At 41.1% G+C, this 26373-nt stretch overlaps 1 long non-coding RNA gene across 3 annotated transcripts in view; it reads left to right on the top strand.

The window, feature by feature from the left end:
• LOC102116371 (uncharacterized) overlaps positions 1-26373 on the top strand; it is a 321221-nt gene that overhangs the window by 276579 nt on the left and 18269 nt on the right. For all 3 annotated transcript variants that reach the window (XR_010586275.2, XR_012433517.1, XR_010586276.2), the window contains exons 2-3: positions 11754-11879; positions 21015-21083. This is a non-coding gene — a long non-coding RNA (uncharacterized lncRNA). The remainder of the gene's footprint in view (positions 1-11753; positions 11880-21014; positions 21084-26373) is intronic.

Genomic DNA, 26373 nt, shown 5'->3' with positions numbered 1-26373 from the left:
CCACAGCGTGAGTCACTGGCGTTTCGAAGCAGCATCAATTTGGCCATAATATGTTTCCATGGTTTCCACAGTTATCACTGTCTGCCTGGATAATGAGTACCGATAAAATATGACCTGACTGGATTATAGCAGGGGAAGAATCTGAAGAACACTCTTTTTATAGTTTCTTTTCTTATAAACCACTTGACTGACTCCCTTTCTAAGGCTATCCTAGAATTTACTGTACTGTGCAGTATGAGGTAATTGGCTTTCAGGATTTCGGGAGGATTCTGTGCTGCAATCAGATCAATATTGTGTGCTTTGCCTGTGTTCTCAGAAGAAAGGAGTATCTGTCTTGGAACTAGAGTAAGGGGGAGAAAACCCAGAAAACAATAACTGATTGAGAGTGGCATAAACAAGAAAATGCCCATTGCTGCCAATGTCCATAAAATGCATAAAATATACAAAAATTTGCATCTGTTATGGTTTATAACAGATGAAGCTGTTAAGTAATAGTAAAAAAAAATTGTAATACAAGTAATCTACGTTGGAGAGACTTGGAGAGTAGACACACTGCATTCAACCCTCAGCTGCTCAGGGCAAGGGTAGGTGATAGAAGGAGAAGGGGCAGCTTTTCCTGCTGCAATAGCTTAAGAGTCACTCAGTCGGCAGGGTGCAGTGGCTCACAACTGTAATCCTGGCACTTTGGGAAGCCAAGCTGGCTGGATAACTTGAGGTCAGGAGTTTGAGACCAGCCTGACCAAGAGAGTGAAACCCCATCTCTACCCAAAATACAAAAATTAGCTGGGCAAGGTGGTGCGTGCCTGTAATCCCAGCTACTCAGGAGACTGAGGCAGGAGAATTGCTTAAATCTGGGAGGCAGTGGTTGCAGTAAGCCGAGATTGTGCCACTGTGCTCCAGCCTGGGCAACAGAGTGAGACTCCATCTCAAAAAAAGAGTTACTCAGTCACGTGTTGGGCCATGTAAGTGGCTCAACAACTACTTACGTTTTCTGTGCCGCTTACATGGCCTTGTCATTGATAGGAATTCCTATTCTGAACTTCCCTTTCACAAAAAGGGAAATTCCTCATGATTGGAAGAAGGGGCTTGTTCCCTGCAACACCTACCCAGGTGCCACCTCCTCCAATGCATCCCCCTCCAATGTATCCCCCTCCAATGCATCCCCCTCCAGTGTATCCCCCTCCAATGCACCCCACTCCAATGCACCCCCCACTCATTCTCTGCTCTCCTGCACCTGGCTTGACTAGCTGCTGCCCCTTGGCTTCTCTTGTTGGGAAGGGGTTTTACCAATGGGTTTTTTGGTGCCTGTCCTGGCAGGTGAAAGTGACATAATTTTGTTGTCATGAAGGACAGCGAAACCTCAAGCACTGAGAAGGGCAGAACAGCAAGCCCAGCCCCTGATCCTCCAAGGGGCAGTACAGCTTGGCAGCAGACACCCTTACTGCTTGAATTTTTACTGCTGATGAGGCCTGAGTCATGCATAGAAAGTCCCTGACAAAAAGCCACAGGGATGGGTTTTTTCTGAGTATTGGGAAAGCCTCTCTAGCAACCACTGATGACAATTGTTGGGAGCCAAGTTTATTATTTTTTTTCAAAGAGAGAGAGAGAGAGGGACGCAGAGAGAGAAAAGAGAAAAGAAAAGAGGAGAGACGAGAAGAGAGAGAAAAGATATCAAGATTTAAGAACTGAGCAGAGAGTGTGATGGCTCACACCTATAATCCCAGCACTCTGGGAGGCTGAAGCAGGAGGATTGCTTGAGCCCAGGAGTTTGCGACCAGCCTGGATAACATAGTGAGACCACATCTCCACAAATTCAAAAGTAGCTGGGCATGTTGGCACACACCTGTGGTCCCAGCTACTTGGGAGGTTGAGGTGGAAGGATCACTTGAGCCTAGGAGGTTCAGTGCAGTGAGCCATGATCATGCAACTGAACTCCAGCCTGGTCAACAGAGTCAGACCCCATCTCAAAAACAAAACAAAACTCAGCAGAGGTTGCACAGTGACTATGAAACCTCCTGGCTATTTGTATTCAGAAATCCTAGAGAACAAAGGTGGAGAGTCCCAGAATAGGGAAGCCATCTTGATCTGAAATTTTCCAAACATGTTTTTCTAGATAGAGAGCTCTGGTGATGGCCAAATTTTTTTATCACTTGCTAGTTGTGAACCTTGAGCAACTTACTTGGCACCTTTCAATTACAGTTTCTCATCTGTAAAATGCAAATAATAATGATTCCTACCACACAGTAGTGAAGCTTAAACAAGATAACACATCTGATATGTGGCATAAGATAGAAACTCAATAAATGTCATTTATCAGTACTATGATTTCAGGGAAACAGAATATTTTCTAATTACTATACATGTTCTTGCTGTTATATGGATAGGCTGCTTTTATTCAGAAAGAAATAACCTTCATGAAGTGCTTTTATTTCTCTAGGGGCTATTAAAATGTCTAATCCTATTATCAAGACTTTTGCTTTCAGCCTAACAGACACACTCAGAAATGGAAAGGACTCTCGGGCAGAGAGGCTATGGATTTAATGACATCAGGTACATAATGAAGCCCACTTTGGGCAGATCGGAAAATACCCTCTGCCCTGTCTAAACCACATGGCAAGTTCAAATCAAGCAAGCTACACAGCCAAGAAATAATTTCTGGGCTCTTGGGTCTGTTTTCATTAAGTCTTTATCAATAATGTATTGAGTATTTATTGAGTTCCATATGGGAAATGTTACATGCTAGTTGCTTTGGGACTGTATAAACATATACAGTGTGCTGATCCCCAGGGGCATAGGTATAATAAGAAAAATAATACATGAGAAAATAGCCACAATAAAAGTAAATGTGAAAACTGCTACAAGAGTTATGTGAACACAGGAGCTCAAACGCTTTTACTTTTTTCCACAAAAGATGTGTGGATTTTTGCTGAATAATTATGCATTGAAGATAAAGGACCTCAAGGAGGAGCCGATGGCATAAACAAAAGTGTAAAGATGCTAAAAGTAATTTCAGTAATAATAAAAATAATAGACTTACATTTTATACTATGTGCTGGGTAAAATATGTATGCATCAGATCAAATTGGCAAAGCATAGATAAGTGCTAGGTAAAATATATGCATACAATATATATGCAAATGTAAATATATATTTATATCAACTAGATGCTAGAGAATGTGTTGTAAGGTAGGCAAGGGATTAAGCCACAAAGTAAGCTGTGGTAAAGAAAAAAGGATTTCAAAGTCTTCTGTGATGTCAGAACTCCCTACCAGGAATGAAGAGTTTTCTGGAATGGGGGTGACCTTCTGGCTGTGGCACCTGGTGACTGGTCTGGAATTAAGTACTTCACAACCATCTTCTGAGGGATGTAGTGAATGCACTGTTATGTCCACTTTGCAGGTGATCAGAATGAGGCACAGGAGTTGGGAGTGATGAAACCGGGGTGTTTAGTCCATTTCAGAGCTGGAATGAGTATACAAATCGTGCTTGGCTCACTTCCAGTGCTGTTCCATTCTCATATCCAGGTTCTTACCCTGTGGCTCTGCAATACCTCATGTGGTTGATTTTAGAATGAAACAGACAAAACTTTTATGTCCAAAGATCACTGCAACAGATTACAATAAGTGATAGCAAGCCCAGTATACTAGGGCTACTTGAACTGCATGTAAATTGCAGAAATGATAGCGGTTGAGATTGTCTAATATTTACTTGCAGGGAGTAATAGAGGTTGCTTTAAAGGACTCGGAAGAATCCAAGAATCTGAGTGTTCATAATTAATCAGATGTATAATTCCAAAAGTGGGAGAAGATTTGAGACCATTTTATTTCTTTATTTTACTAGTGAGGAAACCAAAACTCAGAGAGATTAGATGAATTGCCAAAGCCATACAGACAGTGAGTGGGGCAGGCCCATGTCTGTTTACCCTTGGGCCAATGGGGGCTACAGGCCTGGGCAATTGGTCTTCTAGAAGAAGCATTCAAAGTCGCAACAGATGAGATGGGAACTAGACAGGTGTGTGCAGAGGGGAAGCTGGTTCTATAAACGAACTCCAGAACATTTGCTAGAATAGGGATACAAATATAAAATCATAAGGCATCGTACCTCCCCTCTAAGATACTCCCTCTAATTTTACAAAATTCCTCTCACAATGAGGAAGTAGAAAATGGTAAGTAGCCTTCAGTGTGCTTGATTTTTCAACCTGGTGTGATAGAGACATCAACAAATTTTATAAGATTTAAATGGGATTGATTGGATTAAGTTCTCTACTAAGAAAAATTGGGTGTTGTGTGTCATATGTTAAAATTTGGCTTCAGGAAGAATGAGATTATGTGCTTTACAGGAACATGAATGGAGCTGAAGGCCATAGTCCTTAGCAAACTGATGCAGGAACAGAAAACTAAATACTGCATGTTCTCACTTCTAAGTGGGAGCTAAATGGTGAGAACACAGGGACACAAAGAGGGGAACAACAGACACTGGGGCCTATGTGAGGATGGGGGATGGGTGGAGGGAGAAGATCAGAAAAAAATAACTGTTGTGTACTGGGTTTAGTATGTGGGTGACAAAATAATCTGTACAATAAACCTCTGTGACACAGTTTACCTATATAACAAACCTGCATATGTACCCCTGAACCTAAAATAAAATTTAAAAAATAAATAAAATTTGATTTTAGAAAGTAAGGTTATGGCTCAGGAACACCCGAGAATATGATAGTAAAAGTTCATACTTGTAAAACTTAGGGAATAAAAAGGATTCCTAGGCTAAAGAAAATCTTTTAAAACTTCTTTTTTTTTTTTTTTTTTTTTTTTTTTTTTTTTTTTTTTTGAGACGGAGTCTCGCTCTGTCGCCCAGGCTGGAGTGCAGTGGCCGGATCTCAGCTCACTGCAAGCTCCGCCGCCGGAGTTTACGCCATTCTCCTGCCTCAGCCTCCTAAGTAGCTGGGACTACAGGCGCCCACCACCTCGCCCGGCTAGTTTTTTGTATTTTTTTAGTAGAGACGGGGTTTCACCGTGTTAGCCAGGATGGTCTCGATCTCCCGACCTCGTGATCCGCCCGTCTCGGCCTCCCAAAGTGCTGGGATTACAGGCTTGAGCCACCGCGCCCGGCAAAAACTTCTGATCTATTAAACTGTTAAGTTAGAAAATTCCTAGTCTACTCTTAATGGAGAAAATAAAGAATTTTACTCAGGTCACAACATAGGAACAGAGACTAGAGCAAAGACATGATCCAGAGATATTTCCACCCTTCACTGTAAGAAATGTGTGCAAAGCAAAAGAATGCCAGGTGTCACTGGGCATTGAGTGGAGCAGGATCCTTTCCAAGTGTGCTGTCTTCTATGATGAGGTTTTCTGGAGTGGGGATTCTTGATTCTGCATAGGGTGATCCAAAGCTTGGTGATACCTAGGTAGGTTGAAGAGACACTTAACTGTTCTGGGAAAAGAGTAGACCGGCACCTTCTGCTACTTGAAGGCTTCCCTCTTTGTGCCCGGAAAAAAAAAAAAAAATTGGTGTGGAATCCTTGGGGTTTCCAGGAAGCAAGGAACTGAGGACTGAACTTTGTGTTTGAAGTTAGGATAGTTTATATCTGGATGACTTAAAGATCTCTTGGCAAGAATGGAAACCAAGTCTCCCAAGGAGAAACCTACAAGAAGGAATGGGGTCAATTGCCCTGGTGACTTTGGTGCAACCAAAAGCCTTTGAGTGTTAGCCAGGGAGGGCTGGTTCAGATTCTGCAGATCCAGTTTCTAGCAGTAGAGCCTGGTGTCAGCATCAGTAACTAGTGCATTGACCAGATTTTCAAGTTTTTTCTCTCTCCAACCGGCTGCCTAGTGTTCTTGTACAGAATGAACCCTTTGGAATGAATAAGTTCATAGTGTTCTTGGACAAGGCAGTAAGAAGGAACCTGAATAAGGTTATACTGGATATTTTTCTAAAAACCAAACTGTGGGAACTGAAAAATTAATTGAGAGGGGAGGCATACAAGAGAAAGAGATGTGATTTTATTTAAACTACAAGCTGAAAAACGTGACCCATCCTGGCTGCCTATGAATATTATTAGTTCGATTAATCTGTGGATTTATTGTGAGATTCTCTAATTCAATATTTGGAGGTGCTCGTGGACTTGAAATGTGTTGGTCAATGCTGCGTTGAAATGGGCAGTCTGGGAAGAATACAATGGGAGAAATACGAGGATCTCTGTGACTCTCCAGAGAGCAGCCTCTGGAGGGGAATTCTTGCTCCTTTTCCACAGATATTGGCATATTTTAGAGGAGACTGTTTTCAAACAAAAATGACAGAAAGGACCCCTTTGTAACATGAGCATTTCTTTCGTGCAGATAAGCCTGCCTGTGACCTAGGAGTTAACAGCTGCCTTTATGACGGTTTTCCCTGGACTTCACAAATGACACCCCTTTAGAGTGGTTCAGTTTGAGTGTTAACAGACACCTATGTGTGAGTAGCACGTATCCACGAATATCATGTTGTCCAGTTAGAAGATAAATATATACAAGGTAATTAAGGTCACAGGGGAAATGTAATAAAAGTCCAATCATTTTGGCAAGTATGTTACATCTAAACGTGCATTTGCTTTTTCTGCTCTATGGTTTAGGCCCCATGAAGATGATTTGGGGTGTCGTCTCTTCCTTGGCTAATTTATGTGCCCAGAGAATATGCGTCTACTCTGACCTCACCTGCTAACTTGCAAAGTGGCTTTTCTATTCCCAGAAGTTCAGTGCTGTGTGCAGAATGGCCTTTGTGACTTAGAGGTGGATAAACAAGTTGGTTTTCTTCACTCCCATGTTAAGCCTCTGCTCAGCACTTTCTAGAGACTCTGCCTAAAAGTCTAAGATAACTAAAGATGTAACTGATAGGTTTTCTCTGTTCTTTCTTAAATAATCACCTGTTTGGTGGCTGTGTTTGTTCATAACTTAGAACCACTCAGTAAGTTAAGTGAGTATGTGGGGGTAAATGAAATCTCATTCATGGAAATGAACTTGAAACATTGAAATATTAAATCGATGATACATGTAGCTAGACAAAAACACTCTGCAAACCAACTAAAGTTTTGAACTTCTCATTGAATAGATCCATTTCATTTTAACTGTGCTTTTCATGTCAGCAATGCAACTTAATCCAAATGCCTGAATGATCCTTCCTCCTGGGTGTGTTGCAAACTGTATCAAGTTTCTGATACCCAGACCAGAATACTCAAGAATCTCCAAACACAGTTCTTTTATGCTCTCCATGACCTGTGCTATGTCATTTCATTTAATACATATATTTATATTCAGAAAATGTAGCTATATATGCTGTGACTCCTTAGAAGACCTGAAGACCTGATGACCCCTACAACCTAAACAGGCACTAAACACTGCTATGTTGTAGCGTGCAGGATCTGCAGTGACAGACAAGTCCCAGGTTATCTTTTGTGACCAAGGTCACATACATTTTGACCTTTGTCCCATATATTGGCTGTGCCTCATGCCAAATTTGGGGCTCTGAAGGTCAGCTCCATCCCCTGGTCAGCCTCAGGACCATATCACAGGATGATGAAGCCAAGACATACGTCAGGACCACCAGTTCTCATACTGTTGGCTCTGCACACTCATGCTACACCATTTAAATAAAACACAGAAATGCATCCCCTCTTCCCAGGAGTTGAACTTCTGCAGCTGGCAGAGACTCCCTGCATGTTTTCTGGGAAGAGCTCATGGACATAAGAATTCATTCTGTGGAGCATAACCAGGCTTTTAGCCTCCGTCCCACACACAGCTACACATGCTGTGGTAGGGGAGAGGCCAAGGACGTTGTCTGGAAAGGTGTAGTGCCAAGCACAGAGTCCCCGGGCTGCGTCCTGGACCCACGCTAATCATTCCACCCCCAGGTTATTGTGGGATAATGTGTTCCCTTCTTCATAGGCAAAGCAGGTTATGGAAATTATTTTGTAAAAAGTACCTGGGAGTGTTGCCAAGCTCATTTTTGGTTCATTATACCATCTATTATTAATACATTATCACATAATGATTGTATGGTCTGATCTTTCCCTCATGCACACTATGGTGGTTTTTCTCTGCTCGTGTGTGTGTAGACAGTGTAACTGGATCATGGTTCATGCTGAGCTTAAAATTTGATCTTCTGAATAGCAGCAGAAAGACTCTTTCTGGTGAATGCAGGTCTTCTGGGCAATTATCGACTGACTTTGTCATTAGACACCCCTTTCAGAAGGTACAAAAAAAGAAAAAGAAAATTACTATTGTGAAGTGAAGTCTGAGCAACTGGGAAGAAATGCCAAGATGAAATAAAATGCTAAAGGTAAATGAATGGGAAGAACCTGGGAATATGGTAACCACGTTAATCATAGCAAACTGGGATGAAAAGACAGAGAATAACACAATATAGAGACTTTTTTTAATTGTTAGAGGAAAAGATAGGTCCAATAGCATGAGTAGAGGCTTTGAAAAGTACAGATAGCTCAAAAGGGACGAAATTCTCAAAGCATTCTAATTGTACAATCCTAGCTCACCTTCATAAGAGGACAGTTTAAGAAATGGGCAGCAGGAGGGGGCTTGTTGTCTATTTTTAGAAAGATTTTGGCCAAAAAAGGAAGTGTCAGTGCAAAAACAAGAGTCAATTTTTACAGACACATGGGGGGTAGTGTTTTCCAAAAAGACCGAAAGGTGACACAATTTTATTCACTTTTATAACTCTAGCACCCACTATAAGGGCTAGGTCCCCCAAATGTCTTCCGTCGATTCTGTTGTTTGGAGAATTTGCTCCCAGGTTCGTATGAGAAGGTATAGCTGACATTATATGGTATCTGGGATTTGCTTCGAAACAATCCAGGGAGGAGAAAGACGGGGTGAGGGTAATGATGAAATAAGATTGACCACAATTTGATATATTTACACTGGGTGATAAATACTAAGGCATTCATTACTATATTATATCTACTCTTGTGTGTTTGAAATGTTCCGAAATGAAAATAAAAATAAAACCAGATCTCTCAATTTAAAATAAAATGTTGTAGTTTGCCAAAAAAAAAAAAAAAAAAAAAAAAAAAAAATTCCACTTGAAATATACAAATGCAGATCTTTAAAAAAGAAACTCACAGGAACAGAAACAGTGAAACCCTTAGGAAAAGGCTGATTGAATTGAAACACAAGTGACACATTTGACTTGCAGTGGAGCGAAGGGGCAAATCTGAGACTCTGGAAAGTTATTCCGGTGCTCTATTTTATGGCTGACTTTCAGTCAAAGGGCATGGGTGTCAGAGGGAGCTCAGTGTTTTCTGGGTTGCTACATGAGAACCAATCAACCAAAGTTATACAACAGTATATGTTTACTGAAAATAAAAACACTTTTTCTTCAATTGGAGCTATGGAACTGTACAACGGGCTGTTCTCAAGGTTTTAGACAGACCAGGTGTGAATGAATACACTAGTAGAAGCTTGACGGCCGCCTGACAGGGATGCTGCAAAGAGAATTTCTGTATCACTGGGAGGCTGAACTAAATGACCTTGAAACTCCCTTCCCACTGGATGATCCCCTAATTCTGCAATGAGGTGATCCTTCCAGTTTAGGCACATAACTCGTAACTCTTGCAGGAGGCATGCCATTTTTCACACATCATGAGTACTTGATTTGAAAGAAAAAGAAAACTTGATTTTCAAGTAAAAACTAATATAGTCCTTCACCAGCTAAAACTTAAAGACTCAAATTATTAATGCTAAATAACTAGTTTTAGTAAATTGGGCTTTAATCCATGTGAATCGAATTCCTAGGAAGTGTAAGGTGTTTGGATAGTAAAGGAGGCCAGGGCCTTTGCAAGTGCTGAGTGCTTGGATGGGTTTGGTGCCTCAAGCCTCTCTCCTCCCTTTCCTGGGAGCTGCCCATGATGTGCTGCTCTTGAATTGTTCTTCTGGCATGGAGAACAGCTGCAAAGGTTTGGATACCCACCTTGCAGAGCCATTTTTTAACTTAAAGCAACATATCACCAATCCCAGTGATTTTTCTTTAAGCTTTATTTCTAACTGCAGTACAAAGATTTATTTTTCTAAAAAAAAAAAAAAAAAAAAAAAAAAGAAAAGAAAAAAAGAAAAAGAATTATTATGTCAGCAAACAAATGGGCTGAGGGTTGAGGTGAGCATTCTGAAATGACACAGTATAACCAGTGCAGCTATTCTGGTGATTCCAGAGGGAAACTAAGCCCAGTTTGGTCTATATCAGGGTAGTATCTCATGGCCTCAGACTGAAGGTGCCCACTCTTCAGGACCTTAGTTAGCCTTGCTATAAATGATTGGGAAGGATATGGTGCTAGCCCTCCAAAGATCTGGAAGGGACTCCATTCTGTCCCATGATATTATTACCCTTTCTCTGTTTCTTCTCCAGTTGTCAGTGACATGAATCTTTGCTCCCTTCTTCGTGGAATATTTCTGATCTAATAGCCCCTACATTTCAAAAGATGGATATAAACATCACATGAGTATTACAGGAAAGCTGGATTGCTCTGCAGTGAGTGAAATATGGAAAGGCCTTTCCCACCAAGCAATAGGCCAAATTGTAACTAAGATGTATTTGAAATAGAATGGTTCATAGATCAGAGATGATGCCGCCTTTTTTAAAGTGTGAAAATGTTCCTTCTGCAGGATAAGACTCAAAAGAGGAACATGAATAATTTGATATTTATTTATTATGTTATGATCTGCTTTAATAATTACATATACGAATTGTGTGTGTGTGTATATATATATGTATAGATGATACAGCAATATGATTCTTTAAAAGACTACATATTTAATATGTTTTCACTCTTAGCTCAGAGCAAAGCTGGTTTGTTCCTGCAGACAAATCATCCCCAGCTCTGGAGTTCTATAGAGTTGACTTTAAATAGTCACTTGGTCTCAGATTTTGCTGGATTTCCAGTGTGATAGATGAAAGGATGTTGCACTTGTTACTCAACTACATCTCCTCTTTTCCATTTCAGGCCATACATTTCCATTAATTAATGCACACTGTCGTTAGCTCAGTCTTCCCTCTTCTTTTTTTTTTTTTTTTTTGAGACGGAGTCTCGCTTTGTCGCCCAGGCTGGAGTGCAGTGGCCGGATCTCAGCTCACTGCAAGCTCCGCCTCCCGGGTTTACGTTCCCTCTTCTTTAATCATTTCAGCACCTGATTCACAATTTTACTTCCCACACCACCTCGGACAACATCCTTGTACTGGTCAAGTTTTAGTTTTCTGGCACCTTACCATTTAACACGTAACACCCTGTGTTTGTAAATATATTTTTATCTCCCTGCACATCGAAGTACAACTTGGCATTTCCCATACAGAAACCATAATGACACAGTGCAAATAACTCAAGCTTCACAAATATTTGCTCTGACCCAATGTGTGGCAGGGCAATTTTAATCCTAGATTCACCATCCTTACCATTCCCATCACCTTTAATCCTCTCTAGAGTTCAGCATCTACCAAAGCTGTGCTAGTGAAATGTAATCAGGCTGAGAAGAAAATGCACTTTTATTTTAGGAAAATTCATGAGAAATTGGCAGGAAGTTAACCTGAGTGCGACACGTCTGCTCATCTCTTTGTCTCTCCCACAGAGGCCAGGTCACTATGAGGGTTCTGCTGTTCTTGCCAGCCTTCAAGCAATCAACGGCTCTTGTCCAGCAGTGGCTCAAACTCCTGGCCATTCACCCCAGGGACAGAAGCCAGTGGAGGAAGCAGTGATTGTTATTTACTTTTCTTGGCAGGTGGTGACCAGATGGGTATAAATGGGCTGTGGAAAAAGAGAATTCATGGCCAAAAATGGTGGTGCTCTCTGTCCAAAAACTAAGGCCCTATGACCGTGAATGAAGCTGGAGGACAGGTAGGAACAGGTAATGGAAGTTATTTCCAAATCTCTGTTCCCTTTTAGACTTTGAATGTTTTGAGTGTTTCATTAAACAGTGTTACAAGTCCACTAAGATTCCACATAAACATTTAGCCAGCCAACAGTTAAGTCTGTACCTCCCAAGGCAAGTGATGAATGTTGAGATTATAATCGTGAATGGTACAATCTCAAGGTCTAGATGAAGTACAACGTTGAACAGAAAAGGACTGAAAAAGCAAAAGAAGACATTTCCAGAAGAAGGTGCCAAAAGTAGGGCTCCAGGCCAATTTGTTGAAGGCCAATTTGTTAAAATTAACTTGATGAATGACCAATTTACTGACTCATTGAGGGTTTTTGCTTATGTTTTAGTTTAATTCTTACCCCTGCTTCTGAACATGACCCTGCCCCTGTAACAAAATAGTCGGGGCCAACTTCAGAGACAAGGACAGGGAAAGTATAGGGTGAAGATGAAAAGAAAACCTTCTAAATACCCTTACAATTTCACAAATTAGAAATTTGACAAATTGTTTTTCAGTCAATTGACTTGCTTCCCCAAAGCACAGCTATCTTCTAATTGTCCCTGATTTCTAGCACAGGTTCCTGCTGCTTTCACATGCAGTTAAAATAAAGAGGGATGACATTCCCAAGAGCACACACATATGCACACCACAAGGTGACATGTGCGCACCTGTATCCACAACCCCCTTCCTGGGTTTCTGTCCAAGGTAAAGAAAGCCTTCTCAAAAGTCATCCCCTTCCTTCATGCTACAATCTTGCCTTATGTTAGGCTACCTTGGGAAAAAAATATCACCAGAATTCTGGTGCTCAGACTTTCAGAGCATGGTAGGTCTTTTAGTCATCATAATTGAGTAATCAAATTGAAGACTAATCCAACTTGGATCTCCTCTCTAATTTTCTTGGTTGTAAGTCTATTCAGGCTGCTATTAAAAAAACAAAAGCAAAAACAAAAAAAGCATACATTGGGTGGCTTATAAACAACAGAAAGTTATTTCTCACGGATCTGGAGGCTGGGAAGTTTAAAATGAAGGTGCTGGCAGAATTGATGTCAGGTGAGGGCTCACTTCCTGGTTCATAGACAGCTGTCTTCTCACTGTGTCCTCAGCCAGTAGCTGGCAAGGAAGCACTGGGGGGCCTCTTTTAGAAGGCACTAATCCCATGCATGGGGGCTCCACTCTTGTGATCTAATTACTTCCCAGCCTTACCTCCTGATACCATCACATTGGAGATTAGATTTCAGCGTATGGATTTTCGGAGAACACAAACAGTCCACTGCAGGATGGGAGTGCCTATAAAATCATCGGTCTATGCAAGGGACATTGTTTTATCAAGTCTTAAATATTTTCAATGCTACACTCTGCTGCTACAGTTCCCTGGTTTCTTTAGCTGTTACTTGTATTCTTTGTTGCTTGTATCAAAATTGGAGACCTTTGAAAAGATCCTTAAAGGAGTCTGAAAAATTCAAGAGAAAAAGACACAGGAATACAAATTAGAACAACAGTAAAATACTATTTGCAACCTATAACATTGTCAAAGCACATGAAAAGGAACTCTATTGGTATTGGCTCCTAACCATTGGTGAAAACGCAAATTGGCTCAGTGCTTCTGGAATAACATTTGCAAATACATGCTGAGTAGCTTTAAATATCCATTGATTTTCAATTTTTCTTCTAGGGATTTTTCCCAAGGAAATAGAAATGTATGTAAAAGTTATCCTAGTGATGTTTACAATAGAAAAATAGAAAAAATAGTGAAAATAGCTTTAATATCCATCCTTATTAAATTAACTGAATATATTTTGTTACATTTATATGACATATAATAAATACCATGCAAATATTTAAAATTATCAAAATATTTTAAGAAAACAATAGATTGTTAATCTATGTATAATACTATAACACTTTCTAGTATAGCATATAGCATGTTAGAAAAAGATCCTTACTTGATATACTAAATTAAATGATAATTATTGCTTGGCTTAGAGATTGTAAATGTTTATGCTTTTTCTTCTAGATCTATATTTTCCAGATTTTTGAGTAAATATGTCTTCAGTGAAGGGAGCCTCGTTTTGAATTCTTATAATTCTTTTAAAAATAATTTCATAATTTTTCTTGTATAATTTTGTTATACAAAATTAAGAAAGCAAAGGCATTTAAAAAGCAGCCTTATTTTCCTACCAGAAAGAATCCCATTCTACCTTTTCTCTCCCTGTTAAGCACACATCTTCTCTAGAATACAGAAATATTCTAGAGATCACTGATGCATTTGAGGGAAATTGAAAACAAAACAAAACACAACAAACAGAAGCCTTAAACAGTAAAATAACAGCAAGCTGAAACTGATTTAAGACAATCAAATAACATCGTTTCCTGTTCATTCTCTAAACACAAGCTTTCTCTCGCTTTGATAGGGACAATGAATCTGGGAAGGGATTGGTGTCCTCTCCTCTTCCCTCCTTCCGTCCCTTTCTCCCTGGCTCCCTTTTAAAAGCAAGTTGCACTGAGCACAGCAGGGAGGTCTGATGGGAGGCACTGGTGGGGCTCCCTGCTGCAGGATGAGAGGATGAAACGCACAGCAGGGGAACAGACACAATGAGCATCAAACCCGTAGCACTGGGAAGACATAGAGGGGCTGTTCAGGAAAGGGTGCCTATGATGACTATTATTATTTAGTCTTAAAAAACAACACCAAAAATCAGGGCAACCCCTTTTGGAAAACAAATAGGAGCACTGAACCAGAGTCACTGGGTTCACAGGCAGCTGCCAGCGCACGCAGCGGCAAGTCAACCACAAACTCAACTAAGCAGTTTCCAGGATTTCATGGGAAGGATGACGATTCCTGAGAGTCTGTGCTCCCCTTTAGGGAAATGGGCCACTTGGGCCCCAGATGTGCGGGTCTTTTCCGGACTCAGGCCTGCGTCAGCATCCCTGGCCCCGGAGCCTGCGCCCTCATCATTGCATAAGAGTCTGTGCGGCCTCGCAGCTCGCGCGCTTGTCATCGGCGCCCCCTGCTGGACACATAGAGAAATGGCGCCTTCGCAGCCATCTCCTTGCCCCAGGCTGTCTCCACTTTTAGGACGTTATTTTCTCCCTGTGCCACCATGAGAGGGAAATTTTCTACAGAGAAGGAAAAGAAAGGAACCTTACCATCGGAGCACAAAGCATACCCTGGAGCCCCAGCCAATATATGATTTCCATGGAAGGAAGGGCTGATTCTCAGCAGTTTGTTCACACGGGCTCCAGTCGTACACCTGCAGGAGGGAGAGGCCAGGCCTCAGTCTGACCAGGCAGAGAAGGGACCAGATAGGATTTCTCAGTGCGTGGAGGATTGTGAAGGGGCAGGACTTGCAGTCTTCTCATGCTTTTAACTCTACATCCTGTCACAGAAGCAGAAAGACCCGGAGAAGGCTGGGATGTCCTAAATTTCCTTCTTTTCTACTTACTAATTAAACATCCCAGCAAACTGCCTGTCACATCTCTAAAATTGCATCGGCCTCTCTTGAAGTGTAAGCTGTTACCCTCACCTTGCCATACAAATTTTAGAGATATTCAGACCTGCCTCAAAATCTTCTCTGCCCAAGCGTTAGGACTCCTGAGCTGGGGTGGGCAGCAGCCTCACAGTTTCTCAAACCACCATGCATGCTCCCTAGACAAAGGTGGAACCATTCTTGTTCAGCTGAGAGAAAGTTAGTCATGCTACCGTCTTCTCTTTGCTCAGTTTGAGTCAGATGTGCCACATCTCTCGCCTGAGCAGCGGCTAAGTTTGTGGTCAATGGGGATGAGCAGAGATGGAAGGGCTGTCAGTCCTGTGCAGGCCAAGGGATCAGGCCTGTTGGGAGGCTCGCGTAAGAGCAGTCCCTCTGAAGTGTTCAGGAAAGCCATGCCTTTAAACCTCATCTTCTCATGGTTCTCAATCTCAGCTGCACTTTTGAATCACCCAAGGAGCTTTTAAAAATCACGGATGCTGGCTGGGCGTGGTGGCTCACGCTTGTAATCCCAGCACTTTGGGAGGTCGAGGCGAGTGGATCACCTGGGGTCAGGAGTTTGAGACCAGCCTGGCCAATGTGGTGAAACGCTGTCTCTACTAAAAATACAAAAATTAGCCAAGCGTAGTGGCAGGCGCCTGTAATCTCAGTTACTCAGGAGACTGAGGCAAGAGAATCACTTCGACCTGGGAGGCAGAAGTTGCAGTGAGCCAAGATCACACCATTGCACTCCAGCCTGGGGAACAAGAGCGAGCCTTGTCTCAAAAATAAATAAATGAATAAATGAATAAATAAATAAATAAATAAAATTAAATAAAAATCACTGATGCTCAGGCACTGCCCCAGATTCATTCATTTGGAATCTCTGGAGATGGGGCCAGGGCACTGCATCTGTTTTTTGTTTTTGTTTTTTTTTTAAGATTCTCAGATGACTAAAATCGTCAGCCAAGATTGAGAACCACTGCCTGCATCTCTGTCTCCCCAGCTTGTAGGGTGTGACCTTAAACAAAGTAGGAGTTCATTAATGTTCAATGAATGCATGAGTGAGTGAATAGATAAATGAGTGAATGAAGACTGGGAAGGGCAAAAACAGATGAATAATCATTTATGACAAATATGGAAAAAATTGTGATAATTAATTACTAACTAAAAGTGAGCCACACAATAATAGCAGTCACCAAACTAGAGGTGGACCACTCAGTGGATAGGCTGAAGGGGATGGGCTAGTATCTAACATTGATAGGAAAAGGCCTCAAAGGGACCTGTGTTTATTGTTGGAATTGGTCTGGTAAAATTCTCCCTTTGGAAGGCAGCAGGACAGGGAGGAGGCAGACAGTGAGGAAGTAGTTGAACTCATGTAACTGACTAAGAAGAGGATGGCAGTGTTGCCTGTGTTTCAGGGAGTCAGGCCCACAGAGGCCCCTGCTGTGCACACAGAGCATATGGAACTCAGAGTGCCCTGGGGTGACCGAGGCAGAGACCAAGTTGCCATGTACTTGGAGAAGGTAGGACACAAACCCACCGAAGAGGCTCAGGAACAAGAATACATATGTGAGAAGTCTAGACAAGTCCAGTCTCTCACCCTAACTAGAAGATGAACTCTTTGAGACCAGAAATAATATCTTTCTCAGACTTTTTCTGAAAAGTTTCTGTTTCTCCAAGTATACAGGAAGGGACTGGCTTCTAAAATAAGTGTAAGCAAGAAGGGAACCAACAGAAAAATTAAGGACAGTGTATTAGTCAGGGTTCTCTAGAGGGACAGGAATAATAGGATAGATGTATATATGAAAGGGAGTTTATTAAGGAGTATTGACTCACATGATCACAAGATGAAGTCCCACAATAGGCCATCTGCAAGCTGAGGAACAAGGAAGCCAGTCCAAGTCCCCAAACCTCAAAAGTAGGGAAGCTGACAGTATAGCCTTCAGTCTGTGGCTGAAGGCCTGAGAGCCCCTGGCAAACCACTGGTATAAGTCCAACAGTCCAAAAGCTGAAGAACCTGGAGTCTGATGTTCGAGGGCAGAAAGCATCCAGCATGGGAGAAAGATGAAGGCCGGAAGACTCGGTAAGTCAAGTCCTTCCATGTTCCTCTGTCTACTTTTATCCTAACTGCGCTGGCAGCTCATTTGACAGTGCCCACCCAGATTGAGGGTGGGTCAGCCTCTCCCAGTGCACTGACTCAAATGTTAATTTCCTTTGGCAACACCCTTACAGACACACCCAGGAACTTTGCATCCTTCAGTCCAATCAAGTTGACACTCAAATATTAACCATCACAGACAGAATGCAAATTCAATGAGTTTGCAAATTGGTATAAGATTCATACAGTGAGAGGCGGCAACCATCTGGGCCAGGATATGGCTGAAGCCAAGTGGTTAAGTCATGCCCAGAAGAAAAATCAGTCACAGGGTAGGACTAGGTTGGCTCTCAAGGAATTGTATCTCCAGGGTTTCAGCTCATCAATTTTCACAAACAACTAATATGGTTTCTTTCTTTATTGTTAGAGTCTCCATATTCAAAATAGAATTAGTAACAGAGTTTCTCTCCAAAGCTGGCACAAAGAAATGTATCTTATTGCCCACTACACAAAGGTTTGCTTTATAATTCTAAAGATTCAAATCTCTCCCTAGCTAATATTTCAAATGCAGCTGGTTTGCTTACTGCTTTGGAGTTGTCAGCTAAAAGCCAAAGTTCTGGGAGAGTTATTTTTCTACCCTGGGGGAGGCAGGAGACTTCTGGTGATACTCACACATGTCCTTTAATTTGCCAAAGATTACTAGCTTGGTTCAGCCTAATTATTACATAATTCCTCCATTGTTATAATACAAATTATGAATGCTCATATGATGCGAAGCATCTTCCTTCCTCTAGCATTGGCCTAACCAGGCCCAAGAGACCCAGGGGATGTTGAAAGCACAGTTAGCTTTCTCCCTACTTCCTGGTTACACATCTTTCCTAACTTGCTGGTTACTTTTTAAAAATTCCTCTTGAATTAGGTCCAGAGTGACAGATGAATCTGGAGAAAGAGTGAAGGGTTAGAGGCTGGTACACATGTCATCCAGTACTGGTGCCCTCTAGCCAGCTAGATGGTCAAAGCTCTCCTATGGGATGTTAGTTGTGAATCTTTGGTGGTCCTTGACCAGCAGCTCCTTGGAAGTGGGAAAGGTGTATTGCCTGTCATCTGGCAGTTGGGTGTGACGCCCAGCTCAGCCATTGGACTCACAGTACTCCACCCATCTCTTAGCAGCTGCTGTGAACTACATGTCTATGTTCCCCCAGAATCATATATGGAAGCCTAAGTCTCCCCAGTATGATTGTATTTGCAGGTAGGGCTTTTGGGAAGGAATTAGGTCATGAAGGTAGAGTCCTCGTGAATGGGATTAGTGCCCTTATAAAAGAGATGGATGAATGAATCACTGAAGAAAATGTGCATGCTCCCTCTCTCTCTCTCTCTCTCTCTCTCTCTCTCTCTCTAGTATGTTAAGTAAAAGATACAGAAAGAGAAAAACTCTATGGTGTTGTTCATACATTGAATCTAAAAAAGTCAAACTCACAGAAACACAAAGCAGAAGGTGGTTACCAGGAATGCTGGGGGTCTGAAGGAAATAGGAAGATGTCTGTTAATAACTACAAATTTTTTCAGTTATAAGATGAATAAGTTCTAGAGGCCTAATATATACCATGGTGACTATAGTTAAGGTAAAATTGAAATTTTCTAGGAGAATAGATCTTAAGTATTTTCATCACAAATTTTAAAAAGGTAACCAAGAGAGGTGATGGACATGTTAATTCACTTCATTGTGACAATCACTTGGTGATGTGGTTTGGATCTGTGTCCCCACCAAACCTCATGTCGAATTGTAGTCCCCAATGTTGGAGGTAGAGCCTGATGGGAGGTAATTGGATCATGGGGGCAGATTCTCATGAATGATTTAGCACCATCCCCTTGGTGCTGTTCTTGTGGTGATGTATTAGTTCGTTCTCATGCTGCTAATAAAGACATTTCAGAGACTGGGTAATTTATAAAGGAAAGAGGTTTAATGGACCCACAGTTCCACATGGCTGGGGAGGTCTCACAATGATGGCAGAAGATGATGAGGGAAGAGCAAAGTCACGTCTTACATGGCAGTAGGCCAGAGAGCTTGTCCTGGGAAACTTTCATTTATAAAACCATCTGATCTTATGAGATTTATTCATCATCATGAGAATAGTATGGGGGAAACTGCCCCCATGATTCAATTAGTCTACCCAGCCCCACTCTTGATATGTGGGGATTATTACAATTCAAGGTGATATTTGAGTGGAGACACAGCCAAACCATATCAGACGTGAATGAGTTGTCATGAGATCTGGTTGTTTAAAAGTGCAGCACTTCCCACCCCCATCTCTCTCTTGCTCCTGCTCCTGCCATGTGAGGTGCCTTGCTCCCCCTTTGCCTTCCATCATGACTGGAAGTTTCCTGAGGCTTCCCCAGCAGCAAAAGCCGCCATGCTTCCTGTACAGCCTGCAGAATCATGAGTCAATTAAACTTCTTTTTTTATGTAAATTACCCAGTCTCAGTTATTTCTTTATAGCAATGAGAGAATGGACTAATACACTTGGCAATGTACATGTATATCAAAACATCACGTTGTACACTTTAAATATATACAGTGTTTGCCAATGATAACTCAGTAAAGCTGGAAAAAATAAAATGTGAATGAAGTCAAATGAATAGAGAGGTAAAAGAAGTAGACACAAGAGAGTTTGCCTCCTTGCTGTCCCTCTCTGCTCTCCACTGTGTGAGGATGCAATGAAAAGATGGCCATCTGAAAACCAGAAAGCAGGTCCTCACCAGACGTCCGATCTGCTGGCACCTCTATCATCTTGATTTCTCAGCATCTAGAACTGGGAGAAATAAATTTCTGTGGTTCAAGCCACACAGTCTATGTGGTATTTTGTTATAGCCGCCCAAGCTGACTAAGACAGGGTCATATTGTGGCTCCAGGCATTTCCCATGAGTGAGTCTTTTTTCCAGATTGTGTCAAGTCAACTCCTCACTGTGTTCACACTTCTGAAAATCTCAGTCTTTTTCCCTGTTGAGGTGAGAAGAACCTTGCTCTTTAATGCCTCTCATTCTGCTATGTGGGGCTTGTGCACATGACCTCTCGCCTTTTGACTTTTCAGATATCTCTCACAATTTAGTCCATATGTTCTCCATATACCAGAACATACAGGCCAGACTCTCTCAAGAGTTTCCTTCAAACCCCTCTCACATGGGCTTAAGCAGCGGAGTGGGGGCAAATGCACTAATCCCTTTCCCTGTGTTGTGAGGATTCAGACAACACAAAAACTAACTTCAGATACGTCTCCAGACCTTTCTACCTTATTTCTCATACAAGTTGCAAATGAGGTCTAGGACCTCACTTTAGAATATCAAGGGTGCTTGGCACCTACTGTAATTTAAAAATATTTCTATAATTCTTTTATACTCCTCCCTTTAAGAAGTAGAGTCTAATTCCCTTAACTTTGAGTATAGACTGATCTTGGTAAATTGCTTTTAGCAAACAGAATATAAAGGAAATTATGTATGAGACTTCTAAAATTAGCTGGTAAAAGGCCTTTTGACTTCTTGGTTGCTCTCTTTTTCTATTTTAGATCATTTGTTCCAGGAGAAGCCAGATGCCATGTCTTGAGGACAGTCAACCGTCTGGGAAGGTTCCTATGGTAAGGAACCAAGGCTCCTGGAAATAGCTTCTGAGTGAGCCACCTTGAGAATGGATTGTCCAGCCCCAGTCAAACTTTCAGAGATGACTGTAGCCCCTGCCAATGTCTTCACCACAACCTCATGAGATCCCAAGCTACAACCACTCAGTTAAGTTATTCCAAAATTCCTGACTCACAGAAATTGAGATACAGGAGAGGTCATAGTTAAGATCTTGATGTTCTATATTCACCCATAATATAGGAGCTTCACCTTTTGAGAAGCACCAGGGAGAGCTAGCTGCCTGTGCCTGGTGGAAGCTGCCCATGCCCCACTGATACCCCACAGTACTTCCTATTCTGCTCAGTATTCCTGCTTCTTTCTGCAAACAACTGTGATTATCCACCTGGGAGCTTCCTCTGGCCACAGGAGCCTGCTCACCTGAATGGGACACCCCAGCAGTTCTGGTGAGTTACAGCTTCCAGGAGCAGCTCTCCTCCAGCAAGGGAAAGGGTTGGCAGAAAAGTTCTTCAGCTGCCTTTGCTAGTGTGTGGGACAATGTTAAGACATGCTCCACACAGTAATGCAGGGGTCCCAGCAAGATGGAGCCCCAATTGTCCACAGTAGTAACTTGCCAGTAGATGCCTTCATTGACTTTCTTCCCTGCTGTGCCTTTCTTCCCACTCTCCTGCCAGTGCTTCCTGGAATCATCTCCCTCATCAATCATTTGTTCCAAAATTCTGTCTGAGTCTGTTTCTGAGGAAACCCAACCTGAGTCATCATCCCTCTTCCCCCCCTCACACTTTCTTCACTGGGGGAGGATGGATTGAATTGACTGGCAATTTTTGGAGGAGTTTGCATTGGAGTGCGTGACTCAGCTGAGGTTGGGCTGTGTTTTTTCAGAGAGAAGTACATTCAGATTCAATGTGTATCCTGTCTTCAGGAAGCCCCATGCTCTGCTCATCTTAGCATGATTACTAAGCTACACTCTGCCCTTTCAAGGGGAAGGCCTGAGATTTGCAGTTGGCAAGCTCAGTGGGAGTTGGATGTTTTATGTAACCTGATTGTGGATATAGATCAATCCATGCTTTTCAATTCAGTCCTCTCTCTAATAAACTGCTCTTATGAGCCCCATTTGTCTAATTCTTATCTATTTTCTTAAGTTGTTTTAGCGTTCAGTAAAGAACAGCATTTTTTAAAATTTGTGATCTAAAACTTCAAGTACATGTAAAACATAGGAGGAACAAAAACTCTAATATACAAGCCATTTCAAATGACCTACAAGATTCATTGTAGAACCTTATGCCTATCAGCAGGTTTTTGTTTGTAAAAGGAAGACTCAATAATCTTCAGTAAAGGATCATCTTAACTGTCTCAGGTAACCAAGGCCTATAAAAAACTGAAAGGGGAAAATCATTAACATGACAAGAAACAAGTGTGTAAGTCATGCACATTTGCATCTAACGTTGTTAGCATAACTCTGGTTCATAGTTCTGGAATGATGTCAGGATTTTTAGCTTCATGAAATGAAACATTTCTTTTCTTGGTGTGATTTTTTTTTTTCCCCGCACAGAGAAAAGTCCTTAGTCACAAGTTTCTGAGTATTTTTTAGTCAAGATGGTGTTTAGCATTTACTTTTTAGCTGCATTAAGCTAAATTCTACTGCACTCCCCCCCTTCCCACTACCATTTCCTCCCGATCACCAAGTAATTAGAAATGATAGATAAATGGATAAGAAGTTTTTTAAAATAAAAAGAATGTTGCCCACTCAAAATTTATATTTTCTTTGAAAGAAATGGAACAGAAATGCACAGTAGAAACTACAGTGGAATCTGTGGACATATTGGCTTAGAGGAACAGAAGCAAGCATTTGAGTTCTGTGGCATGATGGAGACCAAACATACCCTGCAGAAAGTAGGGAATATAAGCTAAAGTCATTGAGCCAAGTTGGAGGCTAGGGTGGAATTCTTCCTCCTATAAAAGATGCCTTCACCCGACATCAGGCAGAGACAGGAGCCTGCTCACTGTCAAGGGCTATGACTTGTGGAAGCTATAAGGTATGGAGGAAGAATGTGGTACAACCAGTACCTAGGACAAGCCACTTGCCCCCTCTAAGCACAGACCTCTGATCTCTCTGATACAATTTCTGGATAGGAATACTATGCTGACAGGATAAGACCTGGGGCCAGTTAGAAGGAAACTGTAAAACTGTCATGCCACACAGGGAAGAGTGAAGGCAGAAAGAGGGGGAAAGTATTTACATTCAAGGTAAGCCTGCAAACGAAAGTTCTACTGCTATTAAGGAAAAATATTGCTAAGAAAGTCATCCAACAAAATCAACATGGAAACCCAACCATTTATTGTCAATGAGATACAAGTAATAGAACACTCTGAATAATACTAATACATAATTGTGGGCCAGGCACAGTGGTTCACGCCTGTAATCCCAACACTTTGGGAGGCCGAGGCAGGCAGATCACCTGAGGTCAGGAGTTCAAGATCACCCTGGCCAATCTTGTGAAACCCTGTCTCTACTAAAAATATAAAAATTAGCTGGGCGTGGTGGTGCACGCCTGTAATCCTAGCTACTCAGGAGGTTGAGACAGGAGAATCACTTGAACCTGGGAGGCAGAGGTTGCAGTGAGCCGAGATTGCACCGCTGCACTCCAGTCTGGGCAACAGAGCGAGACTCTGTCTCAAGTAATAACAATACTATTAATAATTGTGTTTAGTATATAAACATTGTTTTAAGAACTTTACATGTATCATATCATTTGATAAAAGCAATAACACCATAAAGTAGCTACTATTACCTTCATCTCACAAATGGGGATACAGGGCAGAGAAGTTAGGGAACTAACTCTGGGGCTCACAACTTGTCACTGTGAGTGCAGAAATAACATATGCAATAAGATCAAGAAGTTATAAACAAGAACAAGAAAGAATTAAATTAAAATATGAAATTGTGAAATTAATAGAAAGACAATAATAATAATAGGTGCATATAGAAAAGAACTAATTGTAAGTCGTAAATATTTTGAAACGATGGTCAAGAAAATATCCTCAAGGGAGGATAAACTTCAACTAGACATAACTGAAGAACAATTTGGTGAAGTAGTAATGAGTAATTTACTTAGAACTTGGCATGGAAAGATAAATCAAATATATATGAAGCAGATGTTAACAATCACGGTGAATAGAAAAAGGGGCTCCAACGTGTATCTCAGAAATTCAGACACTAGACACTTGAGAGAATGCCTAAGAAATCACTATTTGAAGAGGTATCAGCTGAGAAATTTCCAGAAGCAAACAGAGATCTAATTTCTTAGATTAAAAGCACATACTGAGTGCTGATCAGGATAAACAGAAATGCTCTCTCACACCTATACATATTGGAATGAAACTGCAGAACAAGGATGAAGGTAATATCTTAAAAGCAGCCAGAGAGAGAAAAAAATCATGTTATATACAAAACAATCAAGATTAGACTGACATCAGGCGTCTTATCAGCAAAAATGGATGGCAAAAGTCAGTGAAGTAATATCCTCAAAAGGCCATAGGAATTCAACCATCTCCCCAGAGTTCCCTTTGTGGTCAAACTCTCCTTCAAGGGTGATAAAAGGTCTGAGAAAGCCTGCAGCTGTGGACTCTCACTCAAATCATTAGTGAAGGGTGTACTTATTAAATACTAATATAAGAAAAACGTCAGCCCAGAGGAAATGAGTAGAATTCCAGACAATGCAGTGAGCAGGGAAATTATTTAAACAAATCAGGAGAAGCTGAGCTGTATGTATTCATGAGCCTTGCTAGTCTGTTAAAATACTGATATATAACAGTCTTCAATTATACATCCCTGCAGTTTTTTCTGAGAGATGAAAGTCGGTTATTTTGGTTAAAATTTACAATAAAGGACTGTATTAGGAGCAATAGTGACAGAGAAATACAAGTGTGGTTATGCTACTGTTTTTAAGGAAAAAGAGAATAGTTTTATACTAGAGTAGTGCCAATTTGTCCTAGAATGTGAAAGAGCTTAGTGAAGGAAAATCTTGGAAAACAAATTTTACTTGCCTTGTTGTATAATACCTAAGTCAAAAAGAAGTCATAATATAGTTTAAAAATTTGGCAAACTAAAATTTTGGATGAACTAAATCTAATGAAATCTCTGAGTATCAGCATTCCTACAACATACATCTAAGTGAAAAAAATGATTTTGTAGGATATATAATAAGGACACCATATATATTTAGTTTTAAAACTATGGTAGGGGGGGATTGAAAAATAAATAAATAAAACTATGGTAAACATGGGTAAAGCTCATATAATCATCACTTAACTCAAAAATATATTAATACCATCATCTCTAATTTCTACTCTTATTCCCTGAGAAACTCTAATTCCTAAATGTAACTACTATTCTAATTTCTAACACTATGGTTTTGTTTTCAAATTTTATATTAATGAAATCATCCAATATGCATTCTGTAGTGTCTTCATTTTGTTCAGCATTAAATTCATGATATTAATGTTTTTGGTTTGGATTCAATTATCCTTGGAAGAAAGTGCTACCTAACTATCTATCTGTCTGTCGATCAATCAACTGTTTATTTTGAAGTCATATTTTATTAAATTAGCCAGGATACATGAAGCCTATCTTAATAACAAAGGTTAATAAAACACCTGGAAGATCTCAGTGAATAAACACAAGTTGTTTATTTCCCATTTATACAAAATCCTTGTAGGTCAGCTGAATCTTCATAGTTATTGGCCTCCAAATGTGATTTGGAGATCCACACTGCTTGGATCTCACAGTTCTGACATTTCAATATGTGGCCTCCACATTTGCTCCCAATGGAGAAGCAAAGTGATATGGTTTGGCTGTGTCGCCACTGAAATCTCATCTTGAATTGTAGTTCTCATAATCCCCACGTGTTGTGGGAGGGGATAATTGAACCAGTGGAGATAATTGAATCATAGGGGAGGTTTCCCTCATGTTGTTTTCATGATGGTGAGTTAGTTCTCATGAAATTTGATGGTTTCATAAGGAGCTTCCCTGTTCCCTGGGCACTTATTCTTCTCCTTTCTGCTGCCATGTGAAGAAGGACATGTTTGCTTTCCCTTAACTTTCTGGAGGCCTCCTAGCCATGCTGAATTGTGAGAGGTTTGAATCTCTTTCCTTTATAAATTACCCTGTCTTGCGTATGTCTGTATTAGCAGCATGAGAATGGACAAATATAGTAAATTGGCACCAGTATAGTGGGGTGCGGCTGTAAAGGTACCCTAAAATATGGAGGTGATTTGGGAACTGGGTAACAG

This window comes from Macaca fascicularis, chromosome 4, assembly GCF_037993035.2.
Source record: "Macaca fascicularis isolate 582-1 chromosome 4, T2T-MFA8v1.1".
In the NCBI taxonomy this organism is placed as follows: Eukaryota; Metazoa; Chordata; class Mammalia; order Primates; family Cercopithecidae; genus Macaca; species Macaca fascicularis.
The sequence above is the reverse complement of the archived record's forward strand: the minus strand, read 5'-3'. Positions and strand labels throughout refer to the sequence as shown.